This window comes from Neoarius graeffei, chromosome 16, assembly GCF_027579695.1.
Source record: "Neoarius graeffei isolate fNeoGra1 chromosome 16, fNeoGra1.pri, whole genome shotgun sequence".
Lineage (NCBI taxonomy): Eukaryota > Metazoa > Chordata > Actinopteri > Siluriformes > Ariidae > Neoarius > Neoarius graeffei.
The window spans coordinates 48,614,709-48,630,861 of record NC_083584.1 but is presented as its reverse complement, the minus strand read 5'-3'; the positions used below and the strand labels follow the sequence as shown (position 1 = coordinate 48,630,861).

General features: G+C 42.8%; 1 protein-coding gene and 1 pseudogene across 3 annotated transcripts in view; one reads left to right on the top strand and one right to left on the bottom strand.

Annotated features, from left to right (window-relative positions):
* nsmce1 (NSE1 homolog, SMC5-SMC6 complex component) overlaps nt 1-16,127 on the bottom strand; it is a 43,098-nt gene extending 26,971 nt beyond the window's left edge. The window contains exon 1 of one of the 3 annotated variants that reach the window (XM_060943112.1): nt 15,764-16,127. The gene's annotated coding sequence lies outside the window, so the exon portion shown is untranslated. Of the gene's footprint in view, nt 1-12,510; nt 12,583-13,091; nt 13,110-15,763 lie in introns of those variants that run through there. The other 2 variants (XM_060943113.1, XM_060943111.1) reach the window with 2 other exon arrangements.
* LOC132900244 (probable ATP-dependent RNA helicase DDX46) lies at nt 2,567-6,059 on the top strand (annotated as a pseudogene).
* Nucleotides 16,128-16,153: the final 26 nt, after the last annotated feature.

Sequence of the window (16,153 nt, the reverse complement as noted above, 5' to 3'; positions counted from 1 at the left end):
ATGACGTGATCAAACCAATCACTTTGGCACAAATTGCCTGCTGATGGATGCTACAGTGGTAACTGAGGAAATGGGAAAGACCTGGATTGCTTCTGCAGCGCACAATAAGACCAGAATGACGGCCGGTCATTGCGGGAGCTCCGTCGGTAGTTACCGATACCAACTTTTGAAGTGGCATGTTTTTCTCTGTAAAATAGTGCTTTATGGCCTCGTAGATGTCAACAGCCCTTGTTGTGGTTTTCAGGGGCAGCAAAGTAAGCATCTCCTCCTTCACAGTGAAATCACTGAACACCATTCTGACGAAGACCATCAGCTGCGCCGTGCTGGTTTTATCCACCGACTCGTCACACTGAATGCTAAAGTACCTGCATGTACTCGTGTCACCGTTCAGCTGTTCCACCATGTTAGTGGACATTGCTGATACTCTCCTGGCGATGGTGTTGGCACTTAGCTGAACATCCGCGATGGCAGCGAGGATCTCCTTCCCATTCTTGTGATCTTTAAACAAAGTGTCTGCAACCACTGACATCACCCCTTTGACCACCTCTCCGTCCGAAAATGCCTTTTTGTGCTTAGCCAGGTCGTGTGCTGCTCTGAAGGAAGCTTCTGTAGCCGCTTTTGATTGCTTTGCCGGCTTGGTGAAAAAAGACTGTTGTCCGCCCAAAGCTGCCTTGAGGTCACGAGTCTTTTGAGCACGTAATGCGCTGCCTGGAGGGTAGCTAGCATCAAACGTTCTGTGGCATGTAGAAAAATGTCTCTCCACATTGTCTCTCTTAGCCAAGGCTACGGCTGCTCCACAGATCAGACACACACAACGTTCACCAACTTGAGTAAAGAAGAATTCTTTCTCCCATTCATCCTGAAAGTGATAAGTCTTCTTTTTCTTGCTCTCTGACATCACGTTTAAACACTTTTACAAAACTGCCTTTACTTATCGCACTGTGTTGATCGCTATCCATTGGCGGGCTAACGACTGAGGACTGAACACAAAGGGGAGTTGGCGCGCTGGCATAATGGGCTAAACTTTGATCCGGCAAAGAAAATTATTACATTAGGCGTCTATTTTAATTTAAAAAATATTAGGGGGATTTTTAGAAAATACTTCTGGATTAAACTTCAAGGCATCTTAAAACAAACAATAAAAATAATATTATTTTTTAAAGATTACCAAATATGATTTGAACAGTGCAGTAGTCACTGGCTATTTTTAGAACTTCCATCGCGGGCGCCTCCCAGGCTCCCAGCGGGCTACCTGGTGCCCGCGGGCACTGTGTTGGCGAGGCCAACTATAGACAATAACAATCTCTCTACTGTAGCTAGTCCAGGTTAGCTCGCTGTTTTCCAGCCATAATAAATTACATGAGCCATTCCACCGAATCGGTGCCATTTCCATCCCTAGAAAATTATATGTATAAATGCATATAAAAATGTACTTTAAAATACATTTCCTTATTACGCAGAATGTCCTGCACATTGATCTGATTTCAAATTTAAGATATATAATTGTAAGGATTAATAAAAACTACCTAAAACACTGAAACATAGCATGTTACACCTGTCCCCGCACTCTAACTTTATACTTAACTATGAAATATTATGATTAAAATCCTTCAGAAACAGTATTTCTTTTGCACTGTTGTGTGACTCCATATCCTATCCATGGTTTAAATATATTTTTTTCATAAGAAATCCACAATATCTTAAAATACACATTTTAGTCGTGTCCCTGAGTTTTCACTCAGTCCTGTTACCCAAACATATTACCCCATCTGACAAATTTGGAACATTCCATAAATCACATGCTCAACAGGAAGTTACATCAGTTGTGTCTTCTGAAGGCCATGGGAAGACCAAAAGTTAATCCTCTCATTTACTTTTCTGTATATTTGATGATTTTTTTTTAACTTTGACTGATAAGGTCAATGTCAACATACTGTCCTGTTACTTAAATCATTTCTTAGATGATATTTGTTTATTTTAAAAATACAGATTTTTGGTAAATCACTAGAATGTGCTAAGTGTGGTCATGCTATTAGCGATGACGCCATGTGGCTTAATTTCATGCATTAGCTAACCCTTGGCTAAAAACTCAGTCCTGTTACTTTCAGAGTTTTGGTAACAGGACTGAAAAAAAATGCAGCCATCTTTGACTTCCAAACCTTGTAACGTAGCCTGAGGTTGACCAATACACATTTTGAATAGTTAAATATGTGTGTTATTATAATCAGTGTTGAAAAGATATAACAAATTAAGTTTAATTTGGGAGTGGTACAACAAGCAAATGGCACCCATTCGGTGGAACGTCCCACATCCTGGCCCTAGGGGGATGTGGGTTGGGGGAGAGAGAGAGAGAGAGAGAGAGAGAGATCTGGTTTAATCTTCTTCTAATGTTTTCCTCTGATTCAATTTTCTGACTCATTCATTCGATTCTTTTAACTCTGTTGGTTTATTCGGCTGCCGATCGATTCTTTGGTAAAACATTTCGGCTATTTCACAAAATCGAGCTGTACACAAGCCGATAGCCAACAAGACATGGAGCAAAGAATCAGAATCAAAATAATTGGTCATGGAGAACATTGACGAGATCAAAAAGGAGCTGGAAAAGATGAAACAGGGCAAGAAGTGGAGCCTGGAAGATGATGATTGTGAAGGAGGACCGGCCCCAATGGATCAAGAGGGGGAGGATGACGAAAAGAAGGAGGGCAAAGTAGAGGAAGCAGAGGTGACAGAGGAGGAGAGGAGCTTGACCCCTTAGATGTCTCCATGGAGGAAGTGAAGAAGTTCAACATGGGCACCATGAAGGGAGGAAATGACAAAAAAGGAGGCATGACTGTGACAAAGGTGGTGACGGTAGTGAAGGCAAAGACAAGACCTCACACTACCAAAAGGAAAGGAGAGTTAATGGAGAACAATCAAGATGCCATGGAGTATTCATCAGAGGAGGAGGAAGTGGACCTGCAGACGGCTCTCACTGGCTTTCAGACCAAATGGCGAAAAGTTCTGGAGCCCATGTATCATCAGAAAATCCGCAAGAATTTCTACGTAGAAGTACCTGAACTGGCCAAAATGACCCAAGAGGAGGTGAATGAGTATCATCTGGAGCTTGAAGGGATCACAGTAAAGGAGACAGGATGTCCCAAACCCATCAAGACCTGGGTGCAGTGTGGAACCTCCATGAAGGTCTTAAATGCCCTTAACTATGAGAAGCCCACGCCCATCCAGGCTCAGGCCATTCCTGCCATCATGTCAGGACGTGACATTATTGGCATTGCCAAAACAGGAAGTGGGAAAACCTGCTGCCTATGTTTCACCATATTTTAGATCAGCGACCCCTAGAAGACAAGGAGGGGTCTATTGCAGTCATCATGACGCAGACACGCGAGCTCGCTTTGCAAATCACAAAAGAGTGTAAAAAGTTCTCCAAGCCACTGGGACTCAGAGTGGTGTGTGTGTATGGAGGAATAGGCATCAGCGAACAGATAGCAGAGCTGAAATCATTGTGTGCACTCCTGGTCGAATGATTGACATGCTGAGAGCCAACAGCGGATGAGTGACGAACCTCAGAAGAGTTACATATGTCGTAGTTGATGAAGCTGATCGAATGTTTGATATGGGCTTCAAACCACAGGTAATGTGCACAGTGGATAACGTGCAGCCAGATTGTCAGACAGTAATGTTTTCAGCAACATTTCCTCAAGTGATGGAGGCTTAAGCTCGCCGTATTCTCAACAGACCAATTGAGATTCAGGTTGGAGGAAGGAGCGTAGTGTGTTCGGATGTGGAGCAACATGTGATTGTCATTGAGGAGGAGAAATTCCTGAAACTGTTGGAGATTTGGGGTGATTATCAGGAGAAAGGCGCAGTGATTATTTTTGTAGATAAACAGGAATATGCTGACGGCCTGCTGAAAGACCCGATGAAGGCCCTGCATGTCTCTGCATGGAGGAATTGATCGATATGATCGCCATTGTATACTAATAGCGGAGCTCCAGCGGAGCACCATACCTAAGGCCAAGAAAAAATAATTGTTTGTTTCCGGTTACCCGACCGACCGTTTAAAAAAATGCCCCGACCCTAGACTTTTTTGTTAGATGTTTAAAAAAAAATGTATTTTCACCGACCAACAATAAATTTTGAAAAAAAATATATCTGCATTACGATTTGCATAATATTGTCGATCTGACAAGTGACTAATTCTAAAACGCATATATCGGACAAGAAACACTCATTGATTTCTCACGGCCTCAATCTGACGTCATGACCTCTTTCCGGGAAACTCCGGCTTGTGTTGTACACAACACTAGGCATCATGGCGGCCAACGAAGTGTTCTCGATTACCATGATCGGTTGCGACCACACGGAAGATTGTAAGACAATAAGTTCATTTTATAAGTTTTCAACTGTAAAAGAACTCTACGAACATTATCATCCTCCGCTGGACGAGTCATGCAAACAGTATACACACAGCGCCCAGGCTAACAGCAGTATCGATATCACGATGGAAGTCACGTTGGAAAGCCTGCTCAGCAATTTTGGCTTGCGGGCACTGACATTTGAATGTAAACGGAAGCCGGAGTTTCAAAAAATGTTAGCTATCAAAACAAAAATACTAAAAGTACACGAGGATGCAAAAGTAGAGGCAACAAAGGTGACAAATAATGCCACACCTAAAATTTATTTAAAAAAAAAAAAAAAAACCTACCTACCCGGTATTTTGTGTGATAAAAAAAAATAAAAATAAAAAGACCTACCTACCTACCCTATTTTTTTCAAGATGTAATAGGAAACAAACAATTATTTTTTCTTGGCCTAAGAAAAAATGGTAAACCCATCGAGTCGATTTTTTGTGGTTTGTCCGTGTACCACCAGTCATACACACCGCCTAGTGGTCAGTGTTAGTAATTACCAGTCATACACACCGCCTAGTGGCCAGTGCTAGCCAGTAAAGAAATAAAGCAAAAAAGAGACTGGCTATGATAAGATTCTACAACCCAGAAACAGGTGGGAGCTCCGCTTTTAGGCAGTACCTAAATCTATATACTAAATTATTTTAAGAGCGGCACGTGTCGGCTGGTGGTGGCCACACCTGTGGCAGTGAGAGGCCTGGGTGTAAAGCACCTCATTCTGGTGGTCAACTACAGCTGTCCCAATCATTATGAGGACTATGTCCACCATGCCAGGAGGATGGGCAGAGCTGGAAATAAGGGCTATGCATACACGTTTATCACAGAGGATCAGGTGCGATATGCAGGTGACATCATTAAAGCTCTGGAGTTGTCAGGATCTTCAGTTCCTCCTCGGCTCCAGCAACTTTGGGCTACATTCAAGGAGCAGCAGAAAGCGGAGGGGAAGAGTATTAAGAGCAGCAGTGGGTTTTCAGGGAAAGGCTTTAAGTTTGATGAGACTGAACATGCTCTGGCTAACGAAAGGAAGAAACTGCAGAAAGCAGCGCTCAGTCTTCATGACTCAGACAATGAGGACACAGCACTGGATATAGATGAGCAGATCGAAAGCACGTTTAACTCCAAGAAGCGTGTGAAGGACCTGGTGGTTCCAATGGACGTCAGCTTCAGGACTCAGCATCACTACTGCAGGACTCCATGGTCTTGCTGCACCTTCAGCTGGAACTATCCAGAAACTTGAAATCGCCAAGAAACTGGCCCTGAAGATCAATGTGCAGAAAAACCTTGGCGCAGAAGCTCAGGACGTGATGCACCAGGTCACTAACGCCATCATGAGAGGTGGCACCATGATCGCACCCTCCATCTCTGCTAAAACAATTGCTGAGTAGCTTGCCAAGAAAAATCAACACCAAGCTGAACTACACACCCATTGAGAAACTGAAGGAGGAGCGACAGAATGCTGAACAATCAGGGAGTGTCAAGAGGTATGAAGAGGAGCTGGAGAGCAACGACTTTCCCCAGATGGCAAGGTGGAAGATGACATCTAAGGAGGCTCTGCAGAGGATTGGCAAATATTCAGAGGCTGCCATCACTATCAGAAGACCATACTCCCCGCCCCCGGCAAAGAAGTGTTGTCCTTTTTTTAATAAAGGATAGACCCTGTCACATAGACCATCCCAGAGAGATTCCTTCTGGGAGACGAAAGGGGTCAATAGTCACCAAGAACTTCAGTTCCTTAATTTTAACTAAAAAATAGGTGCCCTATGGGTACATGTGGCTACTGCTTACAAATACAATTGTTTTCTGATACAATGTCCATACAGTAAATATAGCATATATCATCATCTGTCATCCGTCGGGCCGGTGACTTGGTAAGATATCCTATCCCAGACCCGCCGGTCGAGCATAGCTGCTCTGAGAGGTGAGCTCTCTCAAATTGACTTCATTCTATGTCGTAAGCGCTGGCGAAACACTCTTAGAGACTCTCAAGCACACTCATCATCCAATCCTGTTGGCAGCAATCACAGAATTGTTACTGTGTCTACCAAACTGAGTGTCCGTTCGATCAGGCGCCCGCGAATGAAACGGCTCAACTGGTCTTCCTTGACTTCGGACCCAAATCTTGCCTCCTCCGTCGATGCTTTAATATCCGAAGAATTCCGAAGCCTTCCTGAAGAAGACCAATCTTATTCGTCCTTCGTGGGAGTCTGTAATAAAGTGGGGTTGTCCCTTTTACCCAAAGAACATCCCAAAAAGTCACCACTTTCCGACTGCCCTGCGGTGGTGGAGGCACGCCATGTCACTATTAACGCCAGCGTTCAGCTTACTCAAGCTGCCCAGGCTTCCCTTTGTTCTATGTACGTTATGCAGGAAGAATTAAGAATCCGAGCCATCCTCGACCGGTTCGACTCCAGTAACACCTTGAAGGACACAAAAAGCGCGTGAAACCTAGTGAAGAAGTTATCCAACAAATCTTCAAACCCAGTATTCATCCAAGGCGAAGATCGTTTGAAGCTCTGGAAAGACCATTTTCAACGTGTGTTATCACCTGATAGCCCTTCACCAGAAAGGCCAACCGAGGCCAAGTTTACATTAGACCGTATCTGTCTCGTTTTCTTCGCAGATGCACTGTCCGTTTACATTAAAACGCCGGGAAACGGGAATCCGCCAGGGTCCACGTATTCAATCCAGATCGTGTCTGGTCCGGTGCTGTGTAAACATTGAGAATACGCGGATACGCTGTGCTGAGCTCTAGCTGGCGTCGTCATTGGACAACGTCACTGTGACATCCACCTTCCTGATTCGCTGGCGTTGGTCATGTGACGCGACTGCTGAAAAACGGTGCGGACTTCTGCCTTGTATCACCTTTCATTAAAGAGTATAAAAGTATGAAAATACTGCAAATACTGATGCAAATACTGCCCATTGTGTAGTTATGATTGTCTTTAGGCTTGCCATCCTTCCACTTGCAAGTGGTAAGTGACTTGCGCACAGCGGCTCAGTCCCGAATCACTGCTCGTGCACTTCACTCGTGCGCTCTGTGAGCTGCGCAGGGCCGGAGTGCACACCCTCCAGAGGGCACTCGCTGTTCAGGGCGGAGTGATTTGGAGCGCAGCCGCTGAGGAGGAAGCGATGAGCCGCACTGACACATTTCAACTTACGTGCCGAATTAGTCATGTGATTAGCGTATCCGTGTATTGGCGTTGCTGTGTGCACGTGAATCGTGTATTGGCGTTGCTGTGTGCATGCTAATCGTTTTTAAAAACGTTAATCTGATGATCCGCTGATACAGTCTAATGTAAACCCCACCTGAGATCATCCAAATCTTTGAACTCAATGAGCAAATCTTCACTGGGCCATTCAGCCGTAATGAAGTTAACTCTGCTGTTGACGAGATGAAATCTGGTCGCACTCCTGGGATGGATGGTCTCCCTATTGAGCTATGGAAGCTCCCAAACATCCGCGACTTCCTCTTCACGTTCTGTAATGAAACCCTTACAGGCAATAGGCCCAAGGAATGGGGTCTAGCAGGCATTGTCCCTGTCCCTAAGAAAGGCAACCTGACGTTGCCTGACAACTACAGGGGAATTAGTCTAGCTCAGATCGCCTCTAAAGCGTATAACCGACTGTTACTCAATAGGTTGAGGCCGGTAATGGATAACTTCTTGTGCCCAAACCAAAATGGCTTCCGTCAACTGTGTTCTACTAGCGTTCACATCTTAGCCCTCCGGCGCATTATCGAACAGCTCATGAACCACCACAAAGAAGGTGTGATAGTCTTTTTGGACTTTAAGAAGGCTTTTGATTCCATCAGATGCAACACAATGTTTTCCATTCTACAAGCATATGGCGTCCCCTCTAGCAGGGTCGAGGCAATCAGGACAATGTATATCGATAACACTGCCGTGGTTATAACTCCTGAAGGCATAACTGAGGAGTTTTCTATCAACTCGGGCGTCCTTCAAGGAGACCCCCTAGCTCCTCTGCTCTTCATCATTGTTCTTGATTACGCCTTGCATTTAGCCCTTCGCATGGATGATGGGCTCACTCTTAAATGCCGTAGAAGTTCTTGCCACCCTGATGTCCATCTACCCGATCTCGACTTCGCTGATGACACTGCTCTTCTCGAGGACTCGGTGAATTCGGGCGAGGATCTTCTCCACCGACTAGAACTGACTGCTAAATCAGTTGGCCTTCAGTTGAACGCATGCAAAACCAAATGGATGCATATAAATTCCTCTACGGACCAATCTCTCCATGCACTTGACAACTCTGCTATCGAGAAGGTGGACGACTTCAAATACCTTGGCAGTTGGATGAACACTGCTCATGACATCAACTCCAGAAAGGCCAAAGCCTGGGGCGCCCTAAATTCTCTAATCAAGGTGTGGGCTGCCCCGCTGTCTAGAGACACAAAGGTCAGAGTGTTCAAGGCCTCAGTCGAATCCATTCTTCTCTATGGATCAGAGTCTTGGTCTCTAACGAGAGCACAAGAGCAATCCTTGGATTGCACGTACACCTGCATGCTCCACAAAGTGTTCAATGTCAGCTGGCAGGACCATTGGACAAACGACCGCCTGTACAGTTCCTTACCACGCCTCTCGACCATAATTGCCAAAACGCCGTCTGGCATTGTGCGGCCATGTGTTTCGTCACGATCAACCTGCCGCACAAGTTCTCATGTGGGAGCCTGAGGCGAAGCGCAAAGTCGGTCGACCACGTACCACCCTGAAAATGGTCCTTGAGCAAGAGACGGGGTTGAAGGAAGAACAACTCAGAGCAGCTATAGCATATATATAGGTTATCAATTATACTCGCCTCATCTCTTGCAAGCATCACCAAGTTGTGAGCAGCATCAGGGCTTTGTTCAAAATACAGTGCTGTGAACTATATCTGTTTTCAAAATAGTAAGAAAGCACTTGTTCCTGAATTGTCTTAGAAGCATTATTTAGTACTAACGAGCACATTTTGTTTCTTATTTCATTTCTAGTTCTGATTAGTTCCGAAGTTTATCAAGAAAGAGAATGCGTAATCGAACTTGATAAGTTCTGACTGGTCACGAAGTTTTGGTATTGTTACACTCATACTCGTTCTTGTGAACCTTTGATAATGCGAGACGAACTGTTCATATCGCGAGATCACGATTGGCCGTTCTGGTGATTGTAATACTTATGTGCATACGCATTGCGCTATTGTTACACTCACAGGCTTTCGTCTAAACCGGGGAACAGGGGCGCTGCGCCCTCTTACTCTCGGCGTGCGCCCTCTTACCGAAATGCTGACTGAACCCCAAGTCACACTCAGGCCATGCACTTGTATGCTACTGCACAACATGCAATCTTTCTCAAAACGATCTTTTCTCCGTGAAAACATCCCAGCAACACCACGTGACAATGTGTCTGATCATCAAATACGTTATAATTACTCCAAAACTATTCCAATCATAGTAGATACACCGTCAGATGGTGCAAAAACAATCCGAATTGGCGTTTTCCAGACTGAGGCGCCATGTTGTTTAGTTGTCGCGGCTGCTCTCGCGAGATTTGACATGGGTTACATACAAGGTCAGCTGACTTGTAGAGCGAGACTGAATGACCTTTCACCCACCGGCGCGGGAGCTTTTGACAGAAGTAGTTCGCGAGTTGTTTTTGTTAACACTTGGGCATTTAAAGATGTCATCCCGCGGCACGAAGCGGAAGAAAGCCAAGGACTGTCCGAGGCAGAAGATTACTTCTTTCTTTTTCAATGTTGACAGACAATTTGTTACAATTTCCCTCTCAGATAGCCTCAGAATGTCCCATTGTAGCCTCAATTTTTCAAAGGCTTTGCACGGCGGAGAGGGGGGGACAACCGGCACCGTCCCCCCCCCGCGCGCTTCGCTCCCTCGCCATGGTGAGCGCCCTCATACTAAATTTTTCTAGAAAAAAACCTGACTCATTCTTACAACATGATGATAACGCAAGATCAGCTGTTCATATCGCGAGATCACGATTGGCCATTCTGGTGATTGTAATGCTTATGCGCAATTGTAATCTTTATGCGTATGGCAGTGCGCGATTGTTACACTCTTGCATTCTTACAGCACAATGACATAGTGGCTACCGCCTCTATATGAGGCAGTAGCCACAAAAATTGTTGTCTGATCCCATGTCCATACAGTAAATATAGCATTTACTCTATGAGGCAGTAGCCACAAAAATAAAGCATAATCCAAAAAAATTAAAAATCACAGAATATACCAAGTGTCTGTACTTTATATTATTCTACTCATCTCTTACAATTTTCGAAACTGAAATCTCCGAACCGAGGCTGACATACACACACTGTCGCCATGACCCAAACTCTTATTTCCTGGAAATGGCCCGGTGCTAGAGCTCAGTGGTCTCAATACTCTTTTCAACAACTTCCTGTAACAACTCGGAAGTGCATCACAGTCAGTGCGTTTACATGCACATAGAGAAAATCGAATTTCTGCCGTTGCTCGACTGAAATCGAAGTTCTAAATGCCATGGATACACCTTAGCTAGGCTGAAATTGAACCAAACTGGATTTCTCGTAATCGAGCTACACGAACTAGATTATGCGATTTTAGCCGAGCTACTTAGTGCATGTAAACCCTATCGAGCTACGTAGTCGAGCTACTTACTTCAGCACTGCCCCTTCCGGAAGTGACGAGTGACGAGACCACAAGCGAGAAACACGACAGCCTCGGTCGGCATGACAACAGTAGTAGCGAGCAGCAGAAGAGGTCAGGAGGAACAAACGAAGAAGAGAAAATGACGAGCAGAAACGTGCACTTCTGGAGCAATGAGGAGACAGAGTTCATGCTCATTCAGCTTAAGGAGTTGAATATATTAAAATTCATGGACGGGAGAAAAACACGCAATGGAGAACATGGAACTGATAACTTTGTTTAGACTCTTGAATAGCTCTTCTTCATGACGACAACCGGAAGTGTACCAACACGATGGGGCGTGTAGCGCCACCTGTGGCTCGGGTGCACAATGCACCTCACACAATAGCTCGATTTCCTTGTGTGCATGTAGGATTGGATTTCTCTGGCACCCCTGCTGGGACCCTTTGCTCGATTGCCGAAAGCAGCTCGATTTGGATGTGCATGTAAACGCACTGACTGACATTATACATGGGACCACTGGACGAAGACGGCGAGGAAAGGAGGACAACCTGGAGTATATTTTAAAATAGGAACACATTTTTCCTCAGTAATAAGCATAAACATGTCTGAAAACGATTTATTTAGTCTAGTCCATTTATTTCGAATGGTGAACCGAATTGTATACACTCACTGGCCATTTTAATAGGAATACCTGTATGTGTATACGTAACAGCGCACTGCGCATGCGCTTGTTGTACTCATTCTTACAACACGATGACATATTGGCTCCTGCCGCTAGGGGCAGTAGCCATAAAAATGAAGCTCACAGTAACGTATACGAAGAAGACCTTAATGAAAATACAACTGAGATCCATCAGCTTTAAACAAATTTATCAAAATTTACTTTTGATAAGTTATGCTTAAGATCGCCAACGTGCAGTATAAAAACCATTTTTAGGAACAGATTAAATAAACTTGTCATTGCAGGTGTATTTAGTTACCATTTAAGCAAAGTTTAGTTGATGTACGTGTTAACTTTTATAAACTGTGCTGAAAAGAGATTCTGAATAAAGAAAATCAGGTCGTTTCTTAAACAAGTATTCAAAAATATTGCCGTTAAGATGCTAGGTCTGTTTTATGTGTGTATGCATGAGTATCAGATTACAATCATGAACGTAACAAGCTATTAAACTGTCAAATGAATGAGGTTTGAAAAGATAAATCCTTTACTGATCAGTAGCAAGATGACTCATCATATCTTGTATTTATTTGTTGCGTCAATTGTGCACATCCAAAATAATAATAATAAGTAAGACTGATATTTAGCATGGGCAGAACAGTGTAATGTCCGCAACTAACTAAACAAACTACAACTGCATCTCAAATCGAATGCTTCTCTACTATTATAGAGGTTAATACTGTAGAAAATGTTCAGTTATTAATTAAACATGTTTACAGGTAAAAAAGACAGCAGCTAGTAACTTTACTTACAGCAGAAGTTTATAAAACATCCGATGGTTCTAATCTACCGCCAGCTAGCATGCGGGCTGAGTTCAAAATGGCTTCCTGAGCACACATAGGGGTCCTACGTAGTGTGCACACACTGTTATTTTGTGCCCTATGTAGTGAACGGACCTAGGCAGTACGGACCCGTTTGGGATGAAGTCACACAGCCTGTGAAAATAAACGCTTCCGGTTTAGCTTCCGGTCCACAAATGCAGTTTAAGTGAATTATTAATTATCAGTTAGATTATTTTTGATTAATTAGGTTTCAGCACAAGTGAAATATATATATATATATATATATATATATATATATATATATATATATATATATCGACGAGGGCCTTTCTGTGTGGCGTATGCATGCATATTTATTGCATCTGTAATGGATTACACTGAAATGTGTCAGAATATCAGTTATGACCAAAATAAATATTTAAAGTGCTTGTCTAATAAACCCAACATAAATTATGCTTATTCAAGTACTATATAATAATAATAATAATAATAATAATAATAATAATAATAATAATAATAGGGTGACATAGTGGTTAGCGCTGTCGCCTCACAGCAAGAAGGTTCTGGGTTCCAGCCCAGCGGCTGGTGAGGACCTTTCTGTGTGGAGTTTGCATGTTCTCCCCGTGTCCGCGTGGGTTTCCTCTGGGTGCTCCGGTTTCCCCCACAGTCCAAAGACATGCAGGTTAGGTTAACTGGTGACTCTAAATTGACCGTAGGTGCGAATGTGAGTGTGAATGGTTGTCTGTGTCTATGTGTCAGCCCTGTGATGACCTGGCGACTTGTCCAGGGTGTACCCCGCCTTTCGCCCATAGTCAGCTGGGATAGGCTCCAGCTTGCCTGCGACCCTGTAGAACAGGATAAGCAGTGACAGATAATGGATGGATGGACACACACACTACAGAATAATCTCTAATCATACACCACAGAGAAAACTCTAAACAAACCTCTAGAATATTCTCTAACCACAAACCTAGCACAAGGACTAATCACTCTCATAAAATAATCTCTAATCAAACCCCTAGAATATTCTCTAATCACACACCTAGCATAATCTATAATCATTCTCATAAAATAATCTCTAATCACAACCCTAGTATAATCTCTAATCGCTCTTATAAAATAATCTCTAATCACACACCACAGAATAATCTCTAATCAAACCCCAAGAATAATCTATAATCACACACCACAGAATAATCTCTCATCAAACCCTGAGAATAATCTCAAATCACACAGTCAGTATAATTTCTAATTGAAATTAGAAATTATACTGAAGGTGTATACACCCCTAGAATGTCTAATCAAACCCCTAGAATAATCTCTAATCAATCTTATAAAATGATGTCTAATTCCACCTTCTAATCCAACCCCTGGAATAATGTCAAATCACATACCACAGAATAATCTCTAATCACACACCACAGAATAATCTCTCATCAAACCCTGAGAATGATCTCTAATCACACCTTCAGTATAATTTCTAATTGCACCCCTAGAATGTCTAATCAATTCCCTAGAATAATCTCTAATCACACCTTCACTATAATCTCTAATCCAACCCCTGGAATAATGTCAAATCACACAACACAGAATAATCTCTAATCACACACCACAGAATAATCTCTCATCAAAGCCTGAGAATAATCTCTAATCACACCTTCAGTATAATTTCTAATTACATCCATAGAACGTCTAATCAATTCCCTAGAATAATCTCTAATCACACCTTCACTATAATCTCTAATCCAACCCCTAGAATAACCTCTAATCACTCATACAAAAATGTCTAATAACATCTTCATTTTTATCTCTAATCCAACCCCAACCCCTAGAATAATTTCAAATCACATACCACAGAATAATCTCTCATCAAACTCTGAGAATAATCTCTAATCACACCTTCAGTATAATTTCTAATTACATTCCTAGAATGTCTAATCGATTCCCGAGAATAATCTCTAATCCAACCCCTGGAATAATGTCAAATCACACACCACAGAATAATCTCTCATCAAAGCCTGAGAATAATCTCTAATCACACCTTCAGTATAATTTCTAATTACATCCATAGAACGTCTAATCAATTCCCTAGAATAATCTCTAATCACACCTTCACTATAATCTCTAATCCAACCCCTAGAATAACCTCTAATCACTCATACAATAATGTCTAATAACATCTTCATTTTTATCTCTAATCCAACCCCAACCCCTAGAATAATTTCAAATCACATACCACAGAATAATCTCTCATCAAACCCTGAGAATAATCTCTAATCACACCTTCAGTATAATTTCTAATTACATTCCTAGAATGTCTAATCGATTCCCGAGAATAATCTCTAATCCAACCCCTGGAATAATGTCAAATCACAAACCACAGAATAATCTCTCATCAAACCCTGAGAATAATCTCTAATCACACCTTCAGTATAATTTCTAATTACATCCATAGAATGTCTAATCAATTCCCTAGAATAATCTCTAATCACACCTTCACTATAATCTCTAATCCAACCCCTAGAATAACCTCTAATCACTCATACAATAATGTCTAATAACAGCTTCATTTTTATCTCTAATCCAACCCCAACCCCTAGAATAATTTCAAATCACATACCACAGAATAATCTCTCATCAAACCCTGAGAATAATCTCTAATCACACCTTCAGTATAATTTCTAATTACATTCCTAGAATGTCTAATCGATTCCCGAGAATAATCTCTAATCCAACCCCTGGAATAATCTCTAATCACTCATACAATAATGTCTAATAACATATTCATTTTGGGCGGCACGGTGGTGTAGTGGTTAGCGCTGTCGCCTCACAGCAAGAAGGTCTGGGTTCGAGCCCCGTGGCCGGCGAGGGCCTTTCTGTGCGGAGTTTGCATGTTCTCCCCGTGTCCGCGTGGGTTTCCTCCGGGTGCTCCGGTTTCCCCCACAGTCCAAAGACATGCAGGTTAGGTTAACTGGTGACTCTAAATTGACCGTAGGTGTGAATGTGAGTGTGAATGGTTGTCTGTGTCTATGTGTCAGCCCTGTGATGACCTGGCGACTTGTCCAGGGTGTACCCCGCCTCTCGCCCGTAGTCAGCTGGGATAGGCTCCAGCTTGCCTGCGACCCTGTAGAACAGGATAAAGCAGCTAGAGATAATGAGATGAGATGAGACATATTCATTTTTATCTCTAATCCAACCCCTGGAATAATTTCAAATCACATACCACAGTATAATCTCTCATCAAACCCTGAGAACAGTTTCCAATCACGCCCCGAGAATGAGCTATAGTCACACCGTTACAATAACTTCATCACTATCAGATTAAAATCTTATCATGCTGTATTTCTGAAATTCCTCAGTTGAACTCTAGCATCCCGTTTCTAGAGTTTTTACTTTCACTTTTCCAGCGAAAGTGCCACATTCTACACAAAGCCTGCTATTTCTCAGGAAGTTTTTGTTTTTCATGGCAGAACCCGGTATCAACATTTCGTCCATTACTGTGTTCCTGTAATCCACGCTTTTCCGTCCTCCATTTTTTTCTTTAATGGAATATGAGGCGTGAACAGTCCTTACGATTTTCCTCAGAAGTGCTGTAGTTCCAGGAAGAACAGAG